General features: G+C 38.3%; 1 protein-coding gene and 2 pseudogenes across 1 annotated transcript in view; all 3 read left to right on the plus strand.

Moving 5' to 3' along the window:
• Window positions 1-222: 222 nt before the first annotated feature.
• On the plus strand, window positions 223-10273 carry LOC145895536 (uncharacterized; annotated as a pseudogene).
• Window positions 10274-14329: 4056 nt separating this feature from the next.
• On the plus strand, window positions 14330-14466 carry LOC145896252 (U1 spliceosomal RNA; annotated as a pseudogene).
• A 2735-nt stretch (window positions 14467-17201) lies between these two features.
• Window positions 17202-25872, plus strand: part of LOC145895017 (uncharacterized) — a 126163-nt gene continuing 117492 nt past the window's right edge. The window contains exon 1 of the mRNA XM_082983755.1: window positions 17202-17267. The gene's annotated coding sequence lies outside the window, so the exon portion shown is untranslated. The remainder of the gene's footprint in view (window positions 17268-25872) is intronic.

The following is a 25872-nucleotide window of genomic DNA, read 5'->3' on the forward strand; positions in this document are numbered from 1 at the left end:
AAATTTAATACACGCCCGTGTCAGTTACATACAAAACACGAATTAGGGTACACAAAACATCTTCTTACAGAAAACCACTCAAAGCAAAATATTGTAAGAATTCTATGTTTGGTCGGCCGCAAAATTAAATTCCCGCCAAAAAGGCGATTCTTCTTCAGCCTGAAAAGTACGACGACAGTTCCTAAAATACTCATAATAAAGTCATTAGATTTACTTAAAGTAATGTCTTCTAAAAAATGGAAAGCCCAATATGACAGCAACAGAAAATACAACAGCAACTGGGAAAAAAGTATGTATGGTGCAAAAAAGCAGAAGATGGATCGGAGACAGCTTATTGTAAACTTTGCCGCTGCACAATAATACCAAGGCTTTGCAACCTCTCACGTCATGAGAGTTCAGAAAAGCACAAAATGAAAACTCCGTCAAAACAGCAGACACGAATTGATGTAAAATGGGGTGCCGGACAAAATAACGCCAAAGTCAAAGAAGCGGAACTTAAAATTGCTGTAAGTATGACGTGTCATTGTGCGATACGCACAATTGACCATCTTGGTGAAATTATTGCTAAATATGGCCAAGGAAGTACCCTGGGACACATTAAGCTACACAGAACCAAATGTTCTTGTTTGATCAAGAACATCATTTCACCTGGACTAAAAACTGACCTTATCGATGACTTTAGATGTAAAAAATTTGCTATTCTTATAGATGAATCCACTGATGTTTCCACTCAAAAGCACCTGTGTATTTTAGTTAGATTTTTAAGTGAAAAGCAGAAAAAAATTTTGACTGGGTTTTTGGGTTTGATTCCCGTCCAAGAGGCTACAGAGGAAAATATATTCAATTTAATCAATGACGAAATCAAAAAATATGGCCAAAACCTTTCTAATTGTATTGGTTTTGCATCAGATGGTGCATCTAACATGGTGGGATGCAACAATTCTGTATGGTCTAGATTGAAAGAAGTATCTCCATTATGCGTTCAGCTCAAATGCATATGTCATTCCCTTGCACTTTCAATTCAATATGCTGTATCCAAGCTTCCATCAAATATTGGATTTTTGCTTTCGGAAATACCACATTGGTTTCGCAACAGTAATTTAAGACGAGACGCATACAAAGAGTTGTTTAAATTGATGAACACAGCGACACAATTTGAACAACCACGAATCGCCCCTCTTCCATTTGAAAAACCATCATCTACTAGATGGCTTGTGCGGGGGAAGGTCATGTTTAATGTTTTAGTCAACTGGGAAGAGCTAAACGCCTATTTTACTTGTGCAGAATCGGCCCAATCCACATTTGACACGAAATACAAAGCAAGACTGCTCAAAGAAATGTTATCAGACTCCAAAAATTACTTGTTCTTTGTATTTAGTACTCCCATTGTACAAGAATTTGAAAGACTGAACAGCCTTTTTCTGACCCTCATGAATTGTATCATGAATTATTTTTGCACCATAAAAGTCTGCAGAACAGATTGTATGATGTTGATGGACAAAAAAAGAACATTCACCAAGTTGATCTTGGAATCAAGTTCTTGACAGAATGCAGTAAATTTCTTCAGCAAAACAACAGAAGAGAGGCTCACCTTGAAATTCAGAATGTTAAGGAACGATGTGTGTGCATGTTAGGAGAAGCTCTTGCCCAAGTGATCTCTAGACTTCCCGTAGCGAGAGATACGTTTCGGAATCTATCGAAATTGAGCCGAATTATTTTGTTAAATCAACTTTCGAGACCTGCGTTTTCCGACCTGCCATTTCTGCACCTTGCAGAAAATAACATTGCCATCATCGAGGAACAATATAGAAAATTGCCTTTCGTTGACTGGGGACAGGAACACATTTTTGAAAAAGAACTTCCCACAGATAGTGAAGAGTTTTGGATTGGTGTTCTCCAACATCAGTCATTCAAAGAACTTGCAACGTTTGCCCTCACTTGCCTCGTAACTCCTGTTAGTAATGCAATAGTGGAGAGGATATTCTCCCTTGTGACGTCGGTCAAAACAAAGGCCAGAAACAGGATGATTAGGACAGATCTTATAATCTCTAACAAATGTTGCAAAGATTTTGCTCCATCTGCAAGAATGTTGCAGGATTTCACATCGGAGAAAATTTATTTTTGTGATGTAGACTATTATTGTGTCGTATTTCTGCACGCATTCTTTATGATTCTTTATGTTTCGTTAGCGTTATTACTTTTACTGTTATGTTATGTTGTTGGTTGATGCATATCTACTGCCATCACTGGCGGGATTTTTTTGTTACAGGTTTTGTGTGCCTAGAGATTTGGATTAAAATATACTGCATTTAGTACAATATAGCAGAAAATTTCAGAAACGGACAAAATTCCGATGTTGGTTTAACGCATTTTTCGCGCCCAAACCAATTTCCACTTCCAAAATTTAAATGGCAATCCTGTTAACAACACTCTATGGCTGGGTGGCGGTAGTGACGTCATAATTTGTTTGTCGAGTTTTGAAAGACTGCGAGTGTTGTAAAAGTTTGCGTAACGCTTGCGCTGCTAACTGCTCTGCAAAAAGATTAGAAAGATGGAAATAATCCAAGAGAACGAATACACAAAGAAAAGTTTAACCGTTGCTCTACCACATGAGCGTATTTTGCCTGTAAATACAGTTCAACATATGTTAGGCCAAACAGAAAGTTAAACGATGCAATATTTAAACCATTGGCTCTTTTCTAGTTCCTTCAGAACTAGTTTTGGCGCTTTTTTTTGTGCTGTTTGGCTCTAAACAAAAAAAATTTTCTGGCAACCCTGTCAAAGTGTCGTAAATTTCCATCGCTTTGACAGTAGATTCAGGATAATGTGTACACAAAATGGAAATCCTTGCAACAACATTTACGACGTTTTCACAAAACAACCTTTGAAAACCAGTCTTTGTTGTTTAAGACCAGCCTTCTTATAACATTGAAGACAGTGCAGATGTGCTGTGTTGCAATGCAATGCTAAATGTTATTGTAACGTGCTTTTTTAACGGATCGGCGGCGTTACACGTTACACAGCAGTTTTGGCCTTTATCCCAAATGTGTTAAAAACGCGTCCCAGTTCTCCTAGGTAGTGGCCAAGCCCGCAGAACACAACAGACACTTGTATTCAATACAACGAAAATGACCAGCACAACACCAACGGAACAGGGACGGTTTCTATAAACAAAAAGAAACACAATTGTACATACGGTTTGCAAACATTCTAGTACACTCACCAAACTGTTTTGCGACCGATCTATTAGCAGGCACAGGCTGCCCGTTGCGAAATCATATTCACAAGCTGCATCAATAAGATGCCGGCAAAACTTCGAAAGATCACACAGTTTTTTAGGGATAAACACAGTTATCAGACGTAAACATTATCCACGCCTTATTCAAGTAGAATCCAGGTTACTGCGCAGCCTTTGTTATGAGTGTTGCGACCAAACATAGAAAGCAGTAACGAAAAGAACGAAATTTTGGTTTGGGAATCTACAGTTATAAATCACAATTACGGAGATGAGTGTGCAAAATTTCTGCTGTCATTGAAAGCAAAGCACTCAATGAATGATGTTTCAATTGATGATGTAAATTCTTCTTCCGTTACATTTATTGAATCCCTGGAAATAAGTTTAAGTGAGGCATATCTGAATGGTGGTATATCAAATGGAATAAAAAGAAATATGTTCTACAAGCAACATTTTGATTTAACCGTAAGTTTTTCTCGCTTATTTTCGGTTGGTTATTGTGTAATTGACGAAAAACAATGCTGTATATAAAGGAACGTACTCCTGTTACATTGGGATAGTACTAACTTTGTTTGTGACTGGGGCTGAAGATTTTAATCACAATACTATGTATCTTTGGAATGGTAGGATGTTTTTACTGGATGTTAATGAATGTAGTTTCGATCTGCCATTGCAAAGACTTCCTACATTAGGAAATATGGCATTGATCAAATCTTAAAACCGTTTGTTGATGATCTCAACATTCTTTCATCGGTAAGAAATGTGTATTTGCTGCTTGGTTACTGTCACATATGTATACAGCATAACATGTTGTTGACAAATTTGATGGAAGAAAAAATATCCAAGGTTGCTCAGTTGCATTTTTGGGAGACACACCTGCCCAAAATTTAGTTGGTGGGTTTAAAGAAGGTGTTGATTCAGCTACAAGAATGTTTTGAACATATATTGTTGCAAATCTACTGAAGGGAATGAACTGGCAACAAAGGTGCAGATAAATTTTATGGTAACTTTTTCTGAAGATTTTAATGCTTTTTTAGTTTTGCCACTCTGATTTTCAATCAAGGACGTTGTCCAAGCATATTGATCGTTGCAACATTATAAAACAGTCGTTACTGAGCTGTGGTGCATCATCTTTTTGGTCTACATTTTGGGGAATTAACCGACTGTCTATTCTAAATGAAATTAAATACTTTAATATATGCCAATGTTTGCCACATGATTTGATGCATGTTATGTTTGAGGGTGTGGTGCCCTTTGAAATCAAGTTACTGTTACGCCACTTTATTGATGATTTGAGTTTATTCAATATAAGATGGTTTGATGAGCAGCTTGCAAAAATTGATCTGTATGGGTATGAAAACAAAGACAGGTCCTCACCTATTGATACGGATATTGAATTCAAATGGTCACAAGCTCAACCAAAGTGGTATGTGCAAACTAATTTTTTTTTTGAAAACTTTAGTATCTGGATACATTCAGCTGCACAAACAACAACTTTGTGCAATCTACTACCATTTATTCTTTGGGAGGATGTACCAGCTGGTAATTTGAAGTGGAAGTGTATGTGCCTGTTGCTTCAAATTGCAAATTTTTGTTTGGCTTTGAAATATTCTTATGAAGACATTGGCATTCTTTCTTCCCTGATAGTGGGGCCAAAGTTTCACTACATGGTCCATTTACCACAACAAATCATACAGTAAGTGTTTTTAACCAATTTTATAATTAAGACTTAGACCACTTCGACACCAGTGGTGTCTGAGACTAGAGGCAAAACACCACTTCTTCAAAAAAGCCATGTGTAACAGAAGCTTTAAGAATGTTGCTTGCACCTTGGCCTATCATCATCAACACCATGCATGTTTAAACCTTTTAAATACGAACCAACAAGTCACAAACTTCCTTGGTAAAGGAATACAAAATGTAACAGGTGCGTTTAATATCACTGCATGGTTAACATTATGTACACCAACTTATAACACCAGGTTAACGCACAATGGAAAGAACTGAAGAAGCAGATTTTGAATTATCCAATCTATTGCTGAGGGAAGGAGATGTTTTAGTTTCGTAAGTTGTGATAAAACTGTTTTAAATTATGTTCAATGTTTATTGTGTCAGAAGTGCAGTGCAATGGGATAAAAGGGACATTATTTGTCTCAATGAAGGAGAGAAGGATGAGTTTCCGGATTTTGTCAAAATTAAGTCTATTTATTTAATAAGCCAACATGTTGTTTTTGTGGTGCACAATTTAGTTACAGAATGCTATTCCGAGAAATTTCTCTCCTACAATGTACGACAAACTGAAGAAAATTTGTGTATTATTTGCATGATGTTTTATTTGTTTATCCATTGCACCCACAAATCATTGGTGGCCAACTACTAAGAATAAACTATTGTGGGCGAGAAACGCAAAATACGAACGCCGGTGTTCGCGCCAATCGTCACATAAACGGTGGCTTTCTGGCTTGCGCAATTGTGTAACGCTATGGAAAGTTTAACAACTAAATTAATTGGCTTTCACGCATGTAAACAAACCGCTTGTCATTACAACGTGGCCACTGAAAAACGACGTTTCGTCCGTGAACTGACGAAAAATGACACTTGTTTCGTAACAATGCAACATGTTTGGTAACAATGCTCCCTGTTTGGAAACAATGGCGAATGCAACGCTATGCGGTTTTTAGGTCAATGTCAAAGGAAATTTCTGGTTTTCACGCGGATTTTGACAAAAAAATACAGTGGCGTTTGTTTAGTAAAAAAACAGACCAAAATATTTCACAAAAGGGGGGGTCCGGACCCCTCGGACCCCCCCTGGATACGCCCATGACTGTTCTTTTCTGCTGATATCCGAAGTCTCGTCAGCAGTAATGCTGTACCACTTGGCGCTATTAATGTTCTTTACTATTTTTCGCAAAATTTCATTCAAGATTTCATTTTGAATTTCGGGTCTGTGGCTCCACGCGTGTTTTCCCTGGCAACACTGGAACTGCAGAGCTTAAAACAGCTGCTGTACTCTGCTGGACAACCACGTTTTTCATGACACTTTGTAATAAAACGCCCTCATAGCCATCGTTCTCTCTCTCTCGGCCTGCTATTATTCTCGCCATTGCGCTGTTACGTTCGCACGTTCTTTTCAGGTCAATTCGCCGCAATTTAGTGTTAAACTCCGATTAAACGGGAGTCGAATTTAGTATTAACAGCAAAAACACGCACAGCAGCCGACGGGAAACAATAAGTACGCTGCAGGCCTGAGCCATTTCAACTTACTCTGTGTATTGTAAGTTTTAGCAACTGTATAAAATTTAACTCGTCTGTGTGACCTCTTAACGGTAAACCTACACTGCATCAAAAATTGTTTTTTAAACCCCTTTTTTCTTCTTTTGATTTTATTGTAAAAAAGAGTCTCTAGCAGCAACGAATTCATTATGTTTTTAAATGGATTACAAATCTTTTCGCCATGAATTAAAACCCTCTATCCACTTTTTGCCCTGACCTTCAAGAACATACTGGCGTGACGTGACTTTGAAAGGAACTAAAGGTTGTGAAACAGGAGTATGTTCTTATGAATAGTGTTGAGTTTTTTCGATAAGAGTATTTCCACACCGTTAAATTGGATAACTCAACTCTTGCTCTTCTTACAGCTACAACGTAACATAACCACTTGCCACAAACAACTATGAAATCAAAAAACAAGCGAAGTGTTTAAAAACGTTTTAACTTGATTAGTATGATTAAACTCCATTATGTAACTTGCCATCACGAAATTTAGACAACAATTTATTTACACAAAATTTACAACATGGGCCTCATTTTTTAGTCGTGTACCCACTTTAGACGCAGCGCTATGCCTATGCTTGCTCCGACGATCTTTCGATATGGGGATGGAGTGCCTTCTTATTCCATGTTTCTTGCTGCCTTAAAGAGTAGCCATCTCCTATAACGCCTCGTCACACTGAACTGCATTGTTCTGCTCTTGAGAGCATAATAAATCTTTGTTGCCCTCTGACTCGGCAACTGCGTGGATAAACTTTCTTTCGTTGAAAGCAGTAAAGAAAGATCTTCGAAAGAAACTTTGAAGACCTCGGTTAGTGTAAACGTTTCAGGAACAAAATTTAGACTCTTGGCCTTAGGTCGCAATCTTCCATCTTGATGTAATCAAACATTACTGCAAAACATATTCCCCCAAACTACATCAAATAAGGTTGATTATAACCTCCAATATATGCTGGCAGAAAACCCTGAACCAAGCTCCAAATTTTTATCACGAACATGTGGTAATTGGTCTTCAAAATTAACACATTTTTCAAATTCGGACAACCCAAAAGATGCAAGCTTTCGTTTATTCACACGATGATTTTCTTCAAGTCTTCTGTCACACATCTCTTTGAAAAGCAACCCGAAATCCAGACATTTTGACAATAAATTTAGCAAATCTGGCGAAGCAGAAGAAAATATTTTAAGTTCAGTGACAACTTCACTTTTCAACAGCTGTAGATTTGTCCAGGTTTAACTCGACTCACAACTAGCCAGCTTTAACCAGATCACAGCTGCCTTTTGCGATTTCTGGCAAAGGGTATGTTGACAATGAAAATCTCTCCTGCGCTAAACTGTTGCATTGCAGACAAAACAGCAGGAACGTAATGTGTCAACTTCCAACCAGGGGCCACAGCATGTTCAATAAGCCACGGAGATCTGTGACAAAATCAGCTCTATGTATTTTGTAGACCAATTCCTGTCTATTGTTATGGTCTTTGTAGGCCTCAAGACTTTCCTGCAGCTTTTTCAATGACAAATGGCTGGACTTGGAAAGCGTTGCTGGGCAAAAGCGCTTGTCACATTTCGGAACCGCGATTGATTCTTAGCCATGACTGTTGCAACGCTGTGCATTTCTCCACGCCCATTTAAGCAACCTGTCAAGAAATTCGGAATCTTAGAATTTGGAAAAAAGTTTGTCTACCCAGAGACTTGGGTCCAATTGGCCACTAAAATTCGTCGTTAACGTCCCAACTGCTGCTAGCTTCGTGGTTGGAATAACCGTATAGAGAGTGAGCGCAACGGTCTTTCCCTTGCCGAGGCCAGTTGGTGGAGTGTCGTGGTGAGTACTACCCGGTTGCCGGAGGTGCCACCAGACGTTACTTGAAAAAGCCCGTCCGCGACCCAGTCATTGGGGTTTGGTTTGCCTTATTGGGGTGTCCATGCTTCCGGTTAACGGTGGAACGGCGCATAGCCCCGTGGTTAACCCGGGGTTTGCGTACTTGTCTTTTTTTGCGCCGCACTAACGGCGGCTGTCCACTCTTCCAAAGGACTCGTCTCAACCAGTCGATGGGGATTGAGACGGGGAAAGGGAAACTGGGGCATGCTCTGTTATGCCACGGCAGGTATTGTAGTGCGCCGAGACTTGGAGGGAGCTAGTGGGGGCGTCTACGGCGCACTTGACTTGCCACAGATGGTAACGTTAATGTGCTCCGATGGTTGCGAATGTGATGTTTAAGGGCTTGGGTATACTTTTCAGACAATCGGACACAGGGCATTTATAAACAGTGGGGTTGGAGCTGACCCTACTCCATTGGTCTTGCTAGAGCCCAAGTCCACCGCAAAGCTGGATGGTGATAGTGTGGCTCTCGATGGTTGAGTGGCATCCTGCGATTCCGCGCGTGCGTGGGATGACATATGAACTGTAAAGGAAAAAGGAAGATATCACTGGTTAGTTATTATTTCTTATTTGCGGTGCCGAGAGGTGTAGAGTCACGTAAAATTAATAACAGATGATTAGAACAAAAACACAAATATTGACGTAATACCGTGGCGGTTGCACTCTGCCCTAATCGCTTCTCTGAAAAAAAAAGGAATAAATTAAAAATCCAAGTTTACATTTTAAAAGGAAAAATATAACTGTACACAAAAACCAGAGTGGACGTTGAACGCAATGATTTCCTAACTTAAGCGCTTGCAACTTTACACAAAAACCAGAGTGGACGTTGAACGCAATGATTTTCTAACTTAAAGCGCTTGCAAGTTTATACGAAAACCAGCGTGTACGTTGAACGCAACGAATTTATTAACTCAAAACCATTGCAACTGTACACATATATTACAGCAGAAGTTAATCCTAATGCGTTTCTGGACTAAAAGCACATAGCATTGTCCACGAATAATGCAGTTGTCGTCAAACACAATGGATTTCATAAAGCCCTTACAGCTGTACACAAAAACCAGAGAGTACGTTGAACGCAATGATTTTCTAACTTAAATTCATTGCAACTGTGCACAAAAAAAACAGTGTGTACGTTGAACGCCACGAATTTCTTAACTTGTGGCCCTGGCAAGTGTACACAAAAACTAGCGTGTACGTTGAACGCAATGAATTTCTTAAACTGACGTACAACAGGTTTCACAATGTACGTACGAAGTTGTCTCCCGCTATTTTTCCTTGCATTCCCCAGTCCGCATCAATACCAATACAAATGATACGGGGGAAATGAAAAATCAGAGTGTACGTTAGTATAATTTCTAGGGCGGCCCTGATGGGCGCGGTGACTATTCGCTCATATGATCCCTCACGCATGCTGCATATAGCAACTGGTGCATTCGATAAAGCGGGTGCGGTCCTTTTTCAATTCACTGATGATAATGAAATGGGTTCTCTTGGTTATTTCAGTCAAGCTTTCAATAAGTCACAAAGATGCTATTCTACTTTTGTCAGGGAGCTTTTGGCTTTACGTTTCGGTCTTCAATTTTTTCGGTCCAACCTTAAAAGCAATCATTTCACCATACACACAGATCATGCGCCTTTGATAAAAGCGTGCCACTTTGTTTTTACACGAGACACTTGACACGGATCAATTTACTCTTATTTTATTTCTTTGCTTTCGGTTGCTGTGATATAAATTACCCTCGTTAATCAAAGTATCAAGATTGATGTCTATTCCCGTAATCGCGAAATCATAAATCCTGCTAAAGCTCGAGTCTAGCGGTTCCGTTGAAAATCCAGAACTTGGTGAAACATCAAAAACCCAATTGTGCACAACGTTTTGTACATAGGACTGGTATAACGCTAGGCAAAAAGTTACACAAAATACCTATTAAGCAGCTTTCTTGCCTGTGCTAGGGTGAATTGTATCACTAACCCTGTTTACATGACCAAGTCGACTCGAAGCCACGTGATTGCGAATATGACTTATTTTCTCATACACTGGCACGTAGGAATGAAACTTTTGGGTGCCACTAATTGGCAGGGCCAGTTGAAAGCGGTCTCCCAGATAGTGTGCTCCGGCACGAAGCAAATGATACTTTAGGAATTCATAAAGTTGGATTTGTTGCTCATAGGGCCTCCGTAAGCTGGCTCTAGCTGCTAGGCGTTTCACATGGTCCTTTTCCATGAGATGTGGCAAAAAAAGTTCCACTCTGCTTCAACTTTAAAGACTTTCTTGTGATAGATCAAATTAATGAAGTTTTTCTTATTTTGTAGTGAAGTTGTTTTATGGAAATTTTGTAGAAGCTTTGAAGGAATTGTACCAGGCGTTTCTGAAAACAATGCACTGCTGTTGTGTCATGTTTTAAGCAATCGGAAATTATCACAAAGTTAAAATGCATTAAAGACAAAGGGATGTATATTGGCCTGGCTGTTGCATCTTGTAACACAAATGAATAATTTTCTGGAAAATCACCAATAACAATTGCAGAATCAGAGCTAATGGTTTCTTTCAAGTGCTGTAAGTAACTGACCTGTTGTTGGGCAATGAAGTCATGCCTCTGTAGCTGCTGAAGTTTGTGAGCAAAATTTTCCTTCAAGTCTTCTGTTGATTTGGTAATTGTTCCTAAAGTTGTTCGGTCAGTTGATTGCTATGATTGATAAAGTTTTCATCCAAATAATCTTCAATATTATTTTTTGAATGCTGCATTTTTGGATGACACTCGTCACAGTCATTTAAAAAGCAATCTGGTTTACTGGGATTACATCTAAGAAAACTTAAAAAATGATGGTAAGTACAACTTCTTGTAAAACTTTCAATTTCAATAATTTTTGGCAGAGCAATTTTTGTCCCCTCCAACATAAGCTTTACGTTTTGTTGGATGAACCACACACACACATTGTGTGTTCCGCTGCTGCCAGGTAACACCACATGTTTCGGCCGCAAAGTTGTGAATTTGGTAAAGCCCACTTGAAGAAATAAGAAAGAAATGAACGGATTACTTGAGAAACTTGACAAAGACAATCTTGAAATATCTCGAAGCAAAGAAGAAAATCAAGAGAAACGAACACGAAAAATGCAAAGGCGCCAAAGTGAGGGCACGAATAAAAGAAAGAACAACAGAAGAGAAACCCGACAAATCTTTCTTCAAGATAAAAACAAGAAAGTAATGCCCTTCGAGCTCTTCAAATAAACGGCCAACTACAAACCGATAAAGACGAAATAATAAAAGAAGTAACACTCTTCTACTTAAAGCTGTGGAATGTTGAACTAAAAAGTGACACAAAGCAGCAAGATCTCTTAAGGATTTAGAAATGTAGACACACAAGATTTTAGTGCTTACCCTAGTATAGAAAAATTAGAAAACGCAGTTCACACTATGAACAAAAACGCTTCAGTTTTTCTGGTCGACTTTAAAAGACGATTTTCACCAATATCTTTTTACAACAACAACAACAACTTACAAATGAAATGAAAAACGCAATAGTGAAAATAATTCCAAAGAGAAAGGATAAAACGAAAATAGAAAATTACAGGCCAATTTCTCTTCTAAATGCAGATTATAAAATAATTAGTAAGACAATAGCGAAAAGATTACAATTTGAACTAAACCAAAAAATATCTCTGGAACAAAAATGCGGCTTAACAAAAAGACAGATACAACATATTCACTACAACATAAACGCAGCCATAGAAATTACAAAAGAATACAATACCGAACTAGCGATAGTATTGACATATTTTGAAAAACCCTTTGATACAGTTAACCACCATATAACAACATTATGAGCCAAATTATTATAAATGGACTTTTATCTGAAAAAAAAAATGAAATTAAAAGAGGTGTCAGACAAGGATGCGGGCTAAGCATGCTCCTGTACATTATTGTAAGTGAAACCTTCAAATATCGAAAAAACGTGCTAAAAATATACAGCTATATGCAAACGATACCACTTTTCTTGTCACAAAAATCAATGAAATTAAAACAATTTTCAAAGTACTAAACGAATTCGAAAGTGTATCGGGACAAAAAATAAACAAGGCTAAAACTGAAATATTTTGTGTTACAAATAATTTGAAAAAAATATTTACCGACATTTTCCCCAGTACTGCAAACATGAATTAAAGATCTTGTTTAACACACTTACGTAGACAACCCGGGTGACACGATCGTGGATGTTTTGGAAAGGAAAAAGGCATGTCCTTTTTTCTCGTCACTCTCTCTCTCACGCACATTCATGCGGTGGAGTTCTTTGGCGGCAACTTGCAGGTTGTGGCGTCTGAGTTGGTGTTTTGCCATTAATGATGTTGAATTGAAAATCTAGTGTTAATGTTTACAGCTGTTTTGATATATTGCGGTTTTAAAGAATCAATGAAGTGGTTTGGAAAAGAAAATGCATTCACAAAGGTTTTAAATGGTAGTTGTAAGTCCTATTTTCTAACCTGTGTTTCAAAATCTCAGAAATTTGAGATTTATATAACAAATTCAACATTATTAATGGCAAAACACCAACTCAGACGCCACAACCTGCAAGTTGCCGCCAAAGAACTCCACCGCATGAATGTGCGTGAGAGAGAGAGTGACGAGAAAAAAGGACATGCCTTTTTCCTTTCCAAAACATCCACGTTCGTGTCACCCGGGTTGTCTACGTAAGTGTGTTAAACAAAGATCTTAAGGTGTGACATACAAAGAAAGTGGAAATCATAACACTCAAAACTGGAAAACGATACAAGATTATACAAGGAAAATAATATGTAGTTATGAAAACAGAAATCTCACACTATTTGGCCGAATAACAATAATTAACACACTCATCATTCCGAAAATATTATTTATTGCGCGTACATCTCAACCTACACAAGAAAACATAAAAAACATCAATAGGCAACTCTTTAACTTTCTATGGCATCCAAAAATTATTGAACCAATAAAAAGAAATAAATTACTGGCGGAATACAAACAAGGAGGCATCAAAATGCCCGATATTGAAACAAAAATAAAAGCGACACACATGGAAAAATTAAGAGATATGATAAACTTCGAAAACCTTGACGAAATATGGAAAACCTGGGGCCAATATAATATTGGAATAAAAAAGGAACACATTCGACCAACATTATACGACAATAGTAAACCAAACGCCTGGAAACCAAACAAAGAATGGCAAACTATTATAAACACGTTTGAAACACTTGACGAACAAAATAACGAAATAAACTGGAAACAAGCAAAATTAAGACATTTTTACTTTGAATTGATTACCAAGTCCCACAGAAAATCCACAATTTAATTGGATCAATGTAATATGCAAAATTAAAAAACAAAAGGCATTCTTCACCAACAACAAGAGGCAAATATCATACATCACGGCACAAAATGGATACAAATGGGGCAGATTTAAACAGAAACATAACATGCACCAACTAAAAAATGGAAGGATACGATTAAACTATTGTAAACTGTAGGGAAAACAAAGATGATATCGAACACCTCCTGTCAGAGTGTAACGTCACACAAGCAATTAAAAACAAAATAAAAATATACATCTACACAACTTACGGACTAAAGATACAAGACGATAGACTAGCCGTTCTATACAAAAAATACGCCACTGATCTTAATCAAAACAATTGCAATCTTCAAAACAGTGATAATTAAAGAAAAACAACATCTAGATTATGTCAACGAATATACAGAAAACGAAACAACTCATCAACAAACTTTATTACAAAAACAATAAGAAAACTAAGTTACGAAATATAACTTTAACGAAACTGAGAGCGTCACAGTTTTTACTTTGATGTCCCTTTCGTTCTGTCGCTTTGCGCCATGTAGGACGGCAGTGATAAAAACCGTGACATCTATATTTGATTTTAGATATCACACTCTCTGAGCCGTGGAAAAAAAAAAGGCCGGCGGTGGGCCCAGGGCGAGGCTTAGCCATTGCACTTAGGCTTAGCTGACCCTTACGATTATCCCAAATGTGTGTAACTCGGCCGTACAATTTCTGCTAGTCGGGACTGCGTTCGCGCTATCCCCATCTTTTACTAATCCTCTGATGTAGAGCAAAATGTAAGGTAGAGACGAAGTTTCTACGGGGGGGATTCGCCTGTTACGGTTAGGAGAAGTCGTATCGGGGGTTGGTTCTGGGTCCGTTTGTGACGTCATGTGGTGAACAAACTAATTTGAATGGCCTGCTAAAAACGGTAGGAAAAAATCCAGAAAATTTTTTTTTCATTTTTATCTGCCCCATATGCGGCGAAAGGGGACATAGGGGGAAATGGTGCCCAGAGGCCTCCAAGATAAGCAAAATACACAACCAGACAAAACCTTCTTACGAATACGTTTTTCCACCCTTTCCAAAAAAGTCGACCCCCGAGGGGAAAGGAATAACAACTCCGGTGCAAGATTTATCCCCAATATTCAACCAAATCCATGGAAAAATTTAACCACATAAAGTACCATCAGACGTAGAGGAAGAAGAAAACGGAGCTGATAAAGAGAAAGAAAACGTAGATAAAGAAAGAATAGAAGAAGTTGAGAAAACAGAAGAACCGGCAAAATCTACCCACTCGGGAGAGTTACAAATTATGACAAATACAGATTCGGAAAACACGACGTATGAGACACCCAAAAATGCTCAAAATCTTCAGCCCCAGGTTATCCTATCTCCAATGTCGGCCCGAGACTTGAATATTCTATCTATAAACAGAAATGGCCTAAATAGGAACCTAAACCACTTAAGCCGTCTAAACGAAAAAGAGAAAACATAAATAATGCCAATACAAGAAACACACAAAATAGACCTATACCACATAACAAAATGGACAAACGACCACAACTACCAGATATACACAAATGCGAAGATCACAGATGTAAACCAAAAACGAATACACGCTGGCACAGCAATTATTATTAATAAAGGATTAGCAAACCACGACAACATAACTCACACAATAATTGAAAACAACTACATATCTTTTACTTGTCACCACAATACACATCCTTTTACCGAGAAGTGATTAAGAGTGCCAACCGCGTAAGAACATTAGCATTAATTCACTGTTTTTATATATTTTATTTGTGTCCAAGGACCACAATCTCTAGCTATTTTCTAATCATCACCACCTGTTGTTTTTCATATCATGTCATCTCAACCCGAACTGCGGAGGTCTCGCCTTCGACGATCGCACACACGCACGGAATCTCAGGATGCCACTCAACGATCGAGAGCCCCACCCATGTTGGTATATTTTTGTGGCCCCCGCGAGACGCACTACGAGTGCAGCGTGGTGCGCTCCGGCTTGATCCAGAGCGTCCACCGGCACATTTCTAATGTCCACCGGTTGGCGCTAGGGAGCATGACAGTGACCTGTAGCAAATGCGATCTCCAGCTCGGGTCACAGTGGTCTCTCAATAAAATGAGGGACCACTTCCGGAGTTGCACCGCTTCCTCCACGACTGCCTGCTCTATTGCGCCCCCCGACGATTTCCGCTGTCCAATGTGTAATAGTCGTTGGCCGTCCTTAGTTGCTGCCAGAACACATCACTACCAGCAGCATCTAGCTGGTCCGACACTCACACCATCCAGCTTTGCGGTGGACTCGGGCCCTAGGCCCCCCCCGGAGTACGGTCAGCTCCAGCCCCCTTAACACCACCGTAGTGTACTCCGGGGCGTCCACCGTATATAAATGCCCCGTGTCGGATTGCCTGAAAAGTAGTGATGGCTATGCCAGGGCCCAAGCCCTTGAACATCAAATTCGCAATTGTCACCATCGGAGCAAACTCACGTATAATACCATCTGTGGCAAGTGCAGGTGCGCCGTAGACGCCCCCACTAGCTCCCTCCTCCAAGTCTCGGCGCACTACAAGACCTGCCGTGGCATAGCAGAGCATGTCCCGGTTTCCCTTTCCCCGTCTCAATCCCCACCGACTGGTTCAGACGAGTCCAGCCTCGCCGGCTCACCCCGTATTCCGTCGATGGTGTTTCAATCCCCAAACAACAGCGGCGTGGAGACTCCGATAAAGTCCCCACTTGAAAGAAGAAAGACAGCAGAAAGAGAAGCACTGATTAGGGAAAACAGAAAATTTGATAACAATAGAGAAAGAGAGAACAAGAGACGAAAAAGCAACACATCAAAATCCAGTTCCGGGTCAACCAGCAAGCAACAAAGAAAGAAAAACCAAAAGCACTAGTTTTTGAACAACCAACACCTCCCCCCTTCTTTCTTCCGTTAACTTTTTTATTGATTAAACCCCACCCGATATGACTCCGGAATTTCTATAAATATAAACGGGCTTGAAAGAAACATAGAAAAAATCACACAAAACGAAAACGCGGTAGTCATACCAGGGTTGCCATTTGGCCGTCTTCACGGCCAAATTCTAGAATTTTGGCCGTTTGAAAATCGGCCTGGCCGCGAAAAAATCGTTTGGCCGTAAGGCAGATATTTGGCCGAATTTGGCCGAATTTCACTTGGTACTATATAAATACACAAAAGGCATTGCTGGTTTCAGGTTATCAACAGATTGTGGACGATTGTGTTGTCATAAATATGTCTCCGAAAAATTGTTACGTCATAAACTAATCTTGACTGAGTTGGTAAAGAATTATGCTGCAATCGTAATGCTTTAGCAACATAACCGGTTTTGAAACCACTGATAAGCATAATTTATTTCCGGCTATATAGTCGTTTCTGTAGAAATTATCAAACTTATAACGTGATTTGGCCGAATTTTGGCCGTAAGAGAGAAAAAATATCAAAAACGTGATTTGGCCGAATTTTGGCCGTAAGGGAAAAAAAAATTGGCCGTCAAGTGTTTTGACCATCTGGCAGCCCTGAGTCATACTAGTGCAGGAAACACACCGATATAACTTTGGTAAATTAGAACAATGGGCAAACAAACAAAAGTTGTGTATTTATCATAACGCCATCGCGGACATATTTACGCAGGAACAGCGATTATAACCAAAAACCTACCGCAAGATGAAACAAAACACAAAATAAAAGTAGAAAATCACCTAAATAAAATAAGTATTGATCTGGTAAAGGACGGAAAAACAGAACAATATACAACATTTATTTAAAGGCTGGATCGAGCCAAATAGATGCGAACATGAGAAACGAACTACTGCATACTCTAATGAAAAATCTCCGAAATGTCAAACCAACCACTAAAGTAGTGATCGGAGGCGACTTTAATTTTCTATACAACCAGTTAGATACAATTACGCCCTTAACGAAAATAAGAAAAGACCACGTAACATGGATGAATATACGCGAGAACTATAGCTTAGAGCAGTGTTTTTCAACCGGTGTTTCGCGGAACACCAGTGTTCCGTGATGATCGTCAGGTGTTCCGCGAGAAATTAATTAGTTTCACTGATGTTCCGTGGAACACGGGTCGGAAATCACTTGTTTATCACAAAGGGCGTAAAAGCTTTTTATATAAAAGTAATCACCCACTATCACCCCAGTTTGAATGTTCTATCGTGAATTGCTTCATTTATTGTTGTGTAACAATAAGACTTGATTTGTAATAATAAGAATGTATTTGCGCGGGCCTGTTGCTGGTAAGTATAATGCCGCAGTACTTTCAACATAACACAAATAGACTACAGTACAAATAATTGCAAACAGATATTTGAAAAGGAAAGGTGCAAATGAACAGACCAGTTCTGCAAACAATGAAAAAAAAGTAAAATATACAGGAGGATTACGTTTCGTTTGGATTTACTTTCTCTGGTGATGTGACCGCCCCGATCCCATTATGTTTGATACGTGGGAAAGAGCTATGCAACAGTGCAATGGTTCCAGCTACGCTGAAGCGCCATTTAGAAACAAACCACCCATCATTCAAAACCAAGAAAAAAGATTATTTCGTTCGCCTTCGTAAAGACAATACCGAACAAGCAAATTTAATGAAACGAGTATTAACAGTCTCTGAAAAAGCTCTAAAAGTGAGCTACCTTCTAGCTGAGCTCGTAGTTAAGTCAAAGCATCCACATACTGCAGCAGAGAAAATAATATTACCGGCTTGCAAGATTATTGTAAATGAGATGCTTGGTTCTGGTGCAGTTAAAGAAGTAGCCAAAATCCCCCTCTCAGACAATACAATTGCAAGACGTATCGAAGACATGTCTGTGGACATCGAAAAACTTGTTTTGGAAACGGTACGTGTTAGCGGAAAATTTTCATTACAAGTAGATGAGTCAACAGACATCATGGACATGCTCAACTCTTGGCAAACGTACGTTTTGTGGATGGAGATTCTATTAAAGAAAACTTTTTGTTTTGCAAGAGACTGCCTGAGAACACTACAGGGGAAGAAATATTTCGTGTTACTTCAGATTATTTTGAACAAGGAGGACTTGAATGGCAAAACTGTAAAAGTATTTGTACAGATGGAGCAGCAGCCATGGTCGGGCGTCACAAAGGCTTTGTTAGCAGAGTTAAAGAGAGAAACCCAGCTGTCGTACTTACACACTGCTTTTTGCACCGAGAAGCCTTGGTTGCAAAAACTTTGCCAGCAGATTTAGCTTCTGTGCTTGGCGCTGTTGTGAGGATGGTTAAATTTGTAAAAACAAGACCACTAAAAAGTCGCATATTTTCAGCTTTATGTAAGGAAATGGGAGCAGATTACACAACTTTACTGCTTCACACGGAAGTCAGATGGCTGTCACGGGGAAAAGTCTTATCTCGTGTTTATGAATTGAAAAATGAGCTCAAGATGTTTTTAACTGATAAAGGCTTTGATGAGGCAAAGCTACTCGCATGTGATGATTGGTGTGCAAAGTTAGCATACATGGCCGACATATTCCAACATTTAAATGAACTAAACATACGGATGCAAGGCCGAAATGAAAATTTCCTCACCAGCACAGACAAAATAAATGGATTTCGTTCAAAGGTGCAGCTTTGGCAACAACATGTGAAAAATACAGTCCTTGTTATGTTCCCACTTACCCAAAAATGTCAAAGAAATGTGAACACTGCTGCTTTATTTCCCTTCTGTTACCACCGAACGCCTTGACTGGGTCAGGGATCCTTATAGCTCAGCAACAGCTTTTGACAAAGTCATGACTGTACAGGAGCAAGAAGAATTTATTCAACTTGGACAAGATCGCGCGTTGAGATTACGATTTTTCGATCTACCTTTGGATCGATTTTGGGTGATGGCTTCCAAGGAGTTTCCTGTTGTGGCAAACAAGGCTATTTTGACTTTGGTTCCATTCTCTACAACTTATCTTTGTGAGATGAGTTTTGCAAGCATGACTGCTATAAAAGTCAAAAAACGAGAGCGATTGAAAAATGTGGAAGAGCTTCGAGTTTGTATCAACTTTGTGCTCATCCAAACAGGCCCAGACATCGCACTGATATAAACTGGATTGAATGTATTGTAGTTGTGTTGTTTGTTTTATTGCATTATATTAAATTTCGTTTGGTGTTCCGCAAGACTATTTTAATAAAAAAAGTGTTCCGTGGCTCAAAAAGGTTGAAAAACACTGGCTTAGAGGACACCTTTTCCCACAAAAAAAAGCCTTTACCCACGTCACAAAGAACTCTGCCACAAGAATTGATAAATTATATTGTAACATACACACCCTTAGTAGCCTTAAATCCTTCAAACACATACCGACACACTTTTCTGGCCACAATCTGGCTCCGTGCATCCAACTAAAAATAGCCGAAAATTACTTATGGGGGAAACCGTATTGGAAATTTAACATAAAAAGTAATTAAGCAATACCAAACAAACGGACCCCCCAGCATTAACACCTTTGAATATTGGATCCAAATGAAAAATAAAATAAAAAAGACAACAATAACCTTTGGAAAAGAAAAGACAAACAAAGAAATGAAAGAACACGAAAGAAATCAAAGAGAAATGAATCAACTAATGGAGAAACTTAAAAAAGATAATCTGGATTTAAACATACATCCTAGAGAAAAAGAAATGTATAGGAGCCAAAATTAGAGCCAGAATAAAAGAGAAAACAAACGAAGAAAAGCCAGACAAAGCCTTTTTCAAGATAGAAAACAGAAAACAGGAAAATAATGCATTCCGAGCCCTAAGCATCAAGGCTACATCACAACAAATAAAGAAGAAATAATCACGGAGATAACGAACTTCTACAAGAAGCTATGGGGAAAAGAAGAAAAGACGGATGAAAAAGAACAAGACCTCTTCCTAAAAACGAAAGATATAGATACGGCAGACTTCAACCCATACCTTAATATACAAGAAATAGAAGAGACTATGAAAGACATGAACAGAAATGCAGCTCCGGGGCTCGACGGTCTGCCGATTGAATTTTAGGTTATCACACTTACACCTCCGAAAGTCAGACGCAAACCTTGTTTGTGCGGTCACAATGGGTGTTGTCATGCGTCGGTTAGCGTCGTGCATCAGTGCTTCCATATGATCTCTATTTTCAAAGCGGGTAAGTGGGTAGATGCTAAAGAACCGTGGAAATCACTAGAACCCAGCCTCTGTGTTAAAACCAACTCCAGATTTACGTCACAATTGTGCGTCACTATCGTGCGTGTTGCCTCACAAACGACATTGTTTGCATTGTTTGAATCAATGACTAAATTTGCTGAGGACGTAAGTTGTGTATGCATTGGCCCTAACACTATGTTAAAATTAAACTAAAAATACATTTAAACTGTGTCCTATTATTTTCTAGGAAAGCCCGGTTAATTACATGTTAAAGGCGCTTAACTTTCTTCATGGACGTTTAAAGTGGAAGAGGCACTATTATAACTTAAAAAACAGCCCCGTACATAGGATATTTTTGATACGTGAACCGAAATTTGTGCCGTATTACCAAGTGTTGTCCAGTTCTATTGTATTTAACTTCTACTGCAAAATCATCAACTTTCTCCTAAACTATGTACTTCTCATGAATTGTAAGGAGAGTATTTAGAGTTGTTAATGTCCAATTAAATCAAACCTCGCTTTCTATTTTAAATCTAGCATACCAATGTCAAAATACTTTATACAAAAGGCACAAGTGATACAAGGTTTACAACTGTTTATTTGAAAGCCAATTGGAAGTTTGGGTAGACACTTAAACCACCTCACGGATGGGCGGTATGGGGAAAACCCACGTGCGTCAAGAGGTTACTTCAGTTCAATGGCGGGCTTACGTCGTATGCGTCGCATGTGAAGTTAAACTGTTTAGGTGAAGCAAAGTTGAAGTCAGAAAAGTAAGCATTAGCACTAAAATGATTTAAATGTAAGAATTTGCATTGTTTATATTTTCTCTCAATTGCAGGATGAATTTTTCTCATTGCAATATGGCTAATGCCAATATCGTATATTGGATGGGAGAGCACGTTAGTTTTTTTAGTTTTTGATGATAATTCAAATTTTTTGGTAATGTGTGCGTTTCGTAGAAAACAAAACGAAAAGCTGACGAACATGTAAGTCTTTATTTTAGTTTTTTTTGCAATATGACAATATCAAGTGTAAATTACAACATTTATGCAAAGGAGATAAGCAGAAAACGTAAAAGGCTGCCTGGGCCAAGGTTTGTTTGGGACATTGGTATATTAATTAATAATGTTTTGACCACTGCATGTGTTGCCTTTAAAGGTATCTTTCCAGGCAGCAGTTTCAGGAAAAGCAGAGGTGATTTGTTTTAAACTGACTTTAATTGTGTTCATCTCAGTTTTTTGCATTTTTTTGGCAGTGAAGGACTTATTTCAGCAACAGCGAGGTAAGGGTAATTTTGTGGTAAGTCAAACTGCAACAATATTGTGATTTCGAATACTTTTTAGATGGTTGAACCACAAAACGTGGAAAGACTACCAGGTGTATACAAGTTTGACAACCTATTTAAATTTAAAACAATACCTTCTCACATTGTTGACATTTCTTTATTGTTATGCAGGACCGCAAAAGGAATGCGGAGGTAGTGTGTACTATATCCATTACTGCCATAATGCAAAAATAATGTGTAATTAAAAATCTATTTATTTTGTTTTTAGAAGAAAAACTCACAAAATAATTTAGTAAGTATTGAATAAAACCTGTTACATAATCCTTTACATTACACTGTTTTATTTTCAGGATGACAGCGCACCAAAAAAAGGAGTAAGTATTGAATAAAACATGTTGCACATATCTTTGCATTACACTGTTTTATTTTCAGGATGACAGCGCACCAAAAAAAGGAGTAAGTATTGAATAAAACCTGTTACACATATCTTTGCATTACACTGTTTTATTTTCAGGATGACAGCGCACCAAAAAAAGGAGTAAGTATTGAATAAAACATGTTACACATATCTTTGCATTACACTGTTTTATTTTCAGGATGACAGCGCACCAAAAAAAGGAGTAAGTATTGAATAAAACATGTTGCACATATCTTTGCATTACACTGTTTTATTTTCAGGATGACAGCGCACCAAAAAAAGGAGTAAGTATTGAATAAAACCTGTTACACATATCTTTGCATTACACTGTTTTATTTTCAGGATGACAGCGCACCAAAAAAAGGAGTAAGTATTGAATAAAACATGTTGCACATATCTTTGCATTACACTGTTTTATTTTCAGGATGACAGCGCACCAAAAAAAGGAGTAAGTATTGAATAAAACATGTTACACATATCTTTGCATTACACTGTTTTATTTTCAGGATGACAGCGCACCAAAAAAAGGAGTAAGTATTGAATAAAACATGTTGCACATATCTTTGCATTACACTGTTTTATTTTCAGGATGACAGCGCACCAAAAAAAGGAGTTAAGTATTGAATAAAAACATGTTACACATATCTTTGCACTACACTGTTTTATTTTGTTTTGAAGGTGTCTGTTGAGAGCACATAAATGTGAGTGTTTATTAACATATGTTTCCTTCCTATGGGTAAATGTGTGTTTTTCTTTCAGAAAAATAAAGAGAAAATTTTTGTTAGTGTTTTTTTTGTCAGTTTGTTACTGTTGTGGGTGGCTTCTAGAGCGAGCAGACAAATATGTGAAAAAATATAAAATAATCAAAATAAAATGGGGATTTCTGCCACACCCAGGGGGTTCCTCATATATGGCCGTTGGCCTTTTTTTTCCCAGAAGGCCCTCGCCTGTAGCCCTACAAAACTGGGATATTTTTTATAACCAATTGATATTTAGCGCTTCAGTGTTTCCACTGATTCGGTTAACCCTCACCAACCAATGCTAATTATTCGTGGGGAATTTGACCCATTGCCAAAAACCAAATTGGGTCAATTGCACTGGTCAGTATTTAAATTTGAAGCAAAAAGTGGCTTTTTGGGTTAACCACACTCAATTGGCATTTACCTAGATTTTCATTATTTACATTTCAAAAAATAAAACATAATTTTTGTGGATAAAATTGGTAATTCTTTAAATTAGTTTGTCCAAAACACTTCGCATAAAAAGTAACCAATTGGTATTTAGCGCTTCAGTGTTTCCACTGATTCGGTTAACCCTCACCAACCAATGCTAATTATTCGTGGGGAATTTGACCCATTGCCATAAACCAAATTGGGTCAATTGCACTGGTCAGTATTTAAATTTGAAGCAAAAAGTGGCTTTTTGGGTTAACCACACTCAATTGGCATTTACCTAGATTTATTTGGTTGGTTGACCACACTTGCGTTCAACTAGGCCGCTATCTCCAGAAAATAATGGTTGTTTTTATGAAATACAAGGATGAATAATTAGGATGCAACCATTGATCTACAGTGGACAAACAAAATATATTTCTTTAGCATTTTCAAGTGAAGTAGCAACACATTTGATATGAAACCACTGTTTGCATCGAGTGCATTCAATCCAGTCCAGTTGAAAGGGGTCAGTAACATTATCATTGCATGATTTACATATTTTTTTCTCCATTGTATTATGAAGGCATTTTCCGGCAAGCAAACTTAAGATTTCAAGCCTATAGCTGTGCACAAAAGTGTTTTGCTGGAGACTTTTTCCAGTTGCTAGCCATTTGGCATACATACAAATCATTACTCCACAACTTGATCCATCAGGTTGTTTTGTTCTTTGAGGAGTTTCCAAAGCAGTAACTTTCCAACCAAATTTTGTTGTTAACAAATAGTTGACCATGGCTTTTGCAGTTTTAACATTGTTGTCGGTTTGCAAACAAGGCATTGTCAATGGGTCTATGTAGAACATTTTTCGGCTAACAATTTCAACAACAAGCAAAACCCAGTGTAAACCTGAGGGGTTCCAAGGTATAAAAATTGCTTGTTTTGCCTGCAAATTTACTCCTTCCCAAACTTTTTTAATTGAAACTCTCCTTTGCAATGTTTGAGCCACAGTAGAACAAACATACAGGGTATGTTGGTACATGTTTGTTAATTGCCATAAGTAGCTGTTAATCACTTCATCATAAAGCCAACCAACATTAAATCTGCTATCACATTGTTTCAAGGTATAAACTTCATGTTGTGGCAATGAGTCATCAAGGGATTTTAACTCCAAAAGGGTAATTAAATGAGGACCATTTTGCAAAACCTTACTTGAAGCATTGTAACCCTTAATGTGAGCTGTGATGTGTTGTTGTACTCCTGGTTTTTCACTCCTATCATTCATTAACTCCATTTCACTTGTTTGTTCATAAATGGCTGCCTTTACTGTTCTTCGTTTTTCATTTTTCTTGGGTATTGGAAATAAAGTGGTTACATGATGCAGTGGTTGCATGAGGTTTGCAAACTGCCCAACCCGTGAAGAAAATGGGTTTGGCTTTGGTCGCTTGCGAGGCAACTCATCATGAGAACCTTTTTCAGGGAATGTTGATTTTCACTTCCTTTTCAAAGACTTAAGCTCAGGAGGCCTAGTTATTCGAAGACCGGCATCATAAGAACATGCTTTCGAAAATTTTGTAATAACTGATTCAATATTTGAAATGCCTTCATCCAAAACTTGCTTGGAACTGACATCATAAGAGAGATCTATCAAATGCTTCATCAAATCAAGAAACTTTTGATGGCTTTGCTTGCGACCTGTGGTTTGTTCATCAGTTACCGCAATGTTTTCAGGTTGAGTTTTTGATTGACTTGTGGTGGTATCCTTGATTTCTTCATTTTTAACCACAAAATCAGAAACAGTTTCAACTGACAATTGGTTTACAACCGCTGGATCCAAAACCATGTAAACCGAATTGGAATACCATTCTGGCAAACTATGCCATCCAACATCTACATATTTGTTAAAAATTGCAAACATGTGTTTGCATGGTAAAAAATTGTGCAAAAAATCATGACATGTGCACTTGGGAAAGTTCCTATCATTGCCAAATTTTATGGTGTATATTTCTGAAGATGAACTGCTTACCACAGTAAACATATCTCCCTTTCTACAAATTGAACTTGCCTGAATGTTTGTAGACTCTCCTATACGTTTAATGCAATGTTTTACCAACTTTTTTGGTCGATTTCGAAGGAAGTTGGGAATGTCTGC

Source organism: Ascidia mentula, chromosome 3 (assembly GCF_947561715.1).
Source record: "Ascidia mentula chromosome 3, kaAscMent1.1, whole genome shotgun sequence".
Classification (NCBI taxonomy): domain Eukaryota; kingdom Metazoa; phylum Chordata; class Ascidiacea; order Phlebobranchia; family Ascidiidae; genus Ascidia; species Ascidia mentula.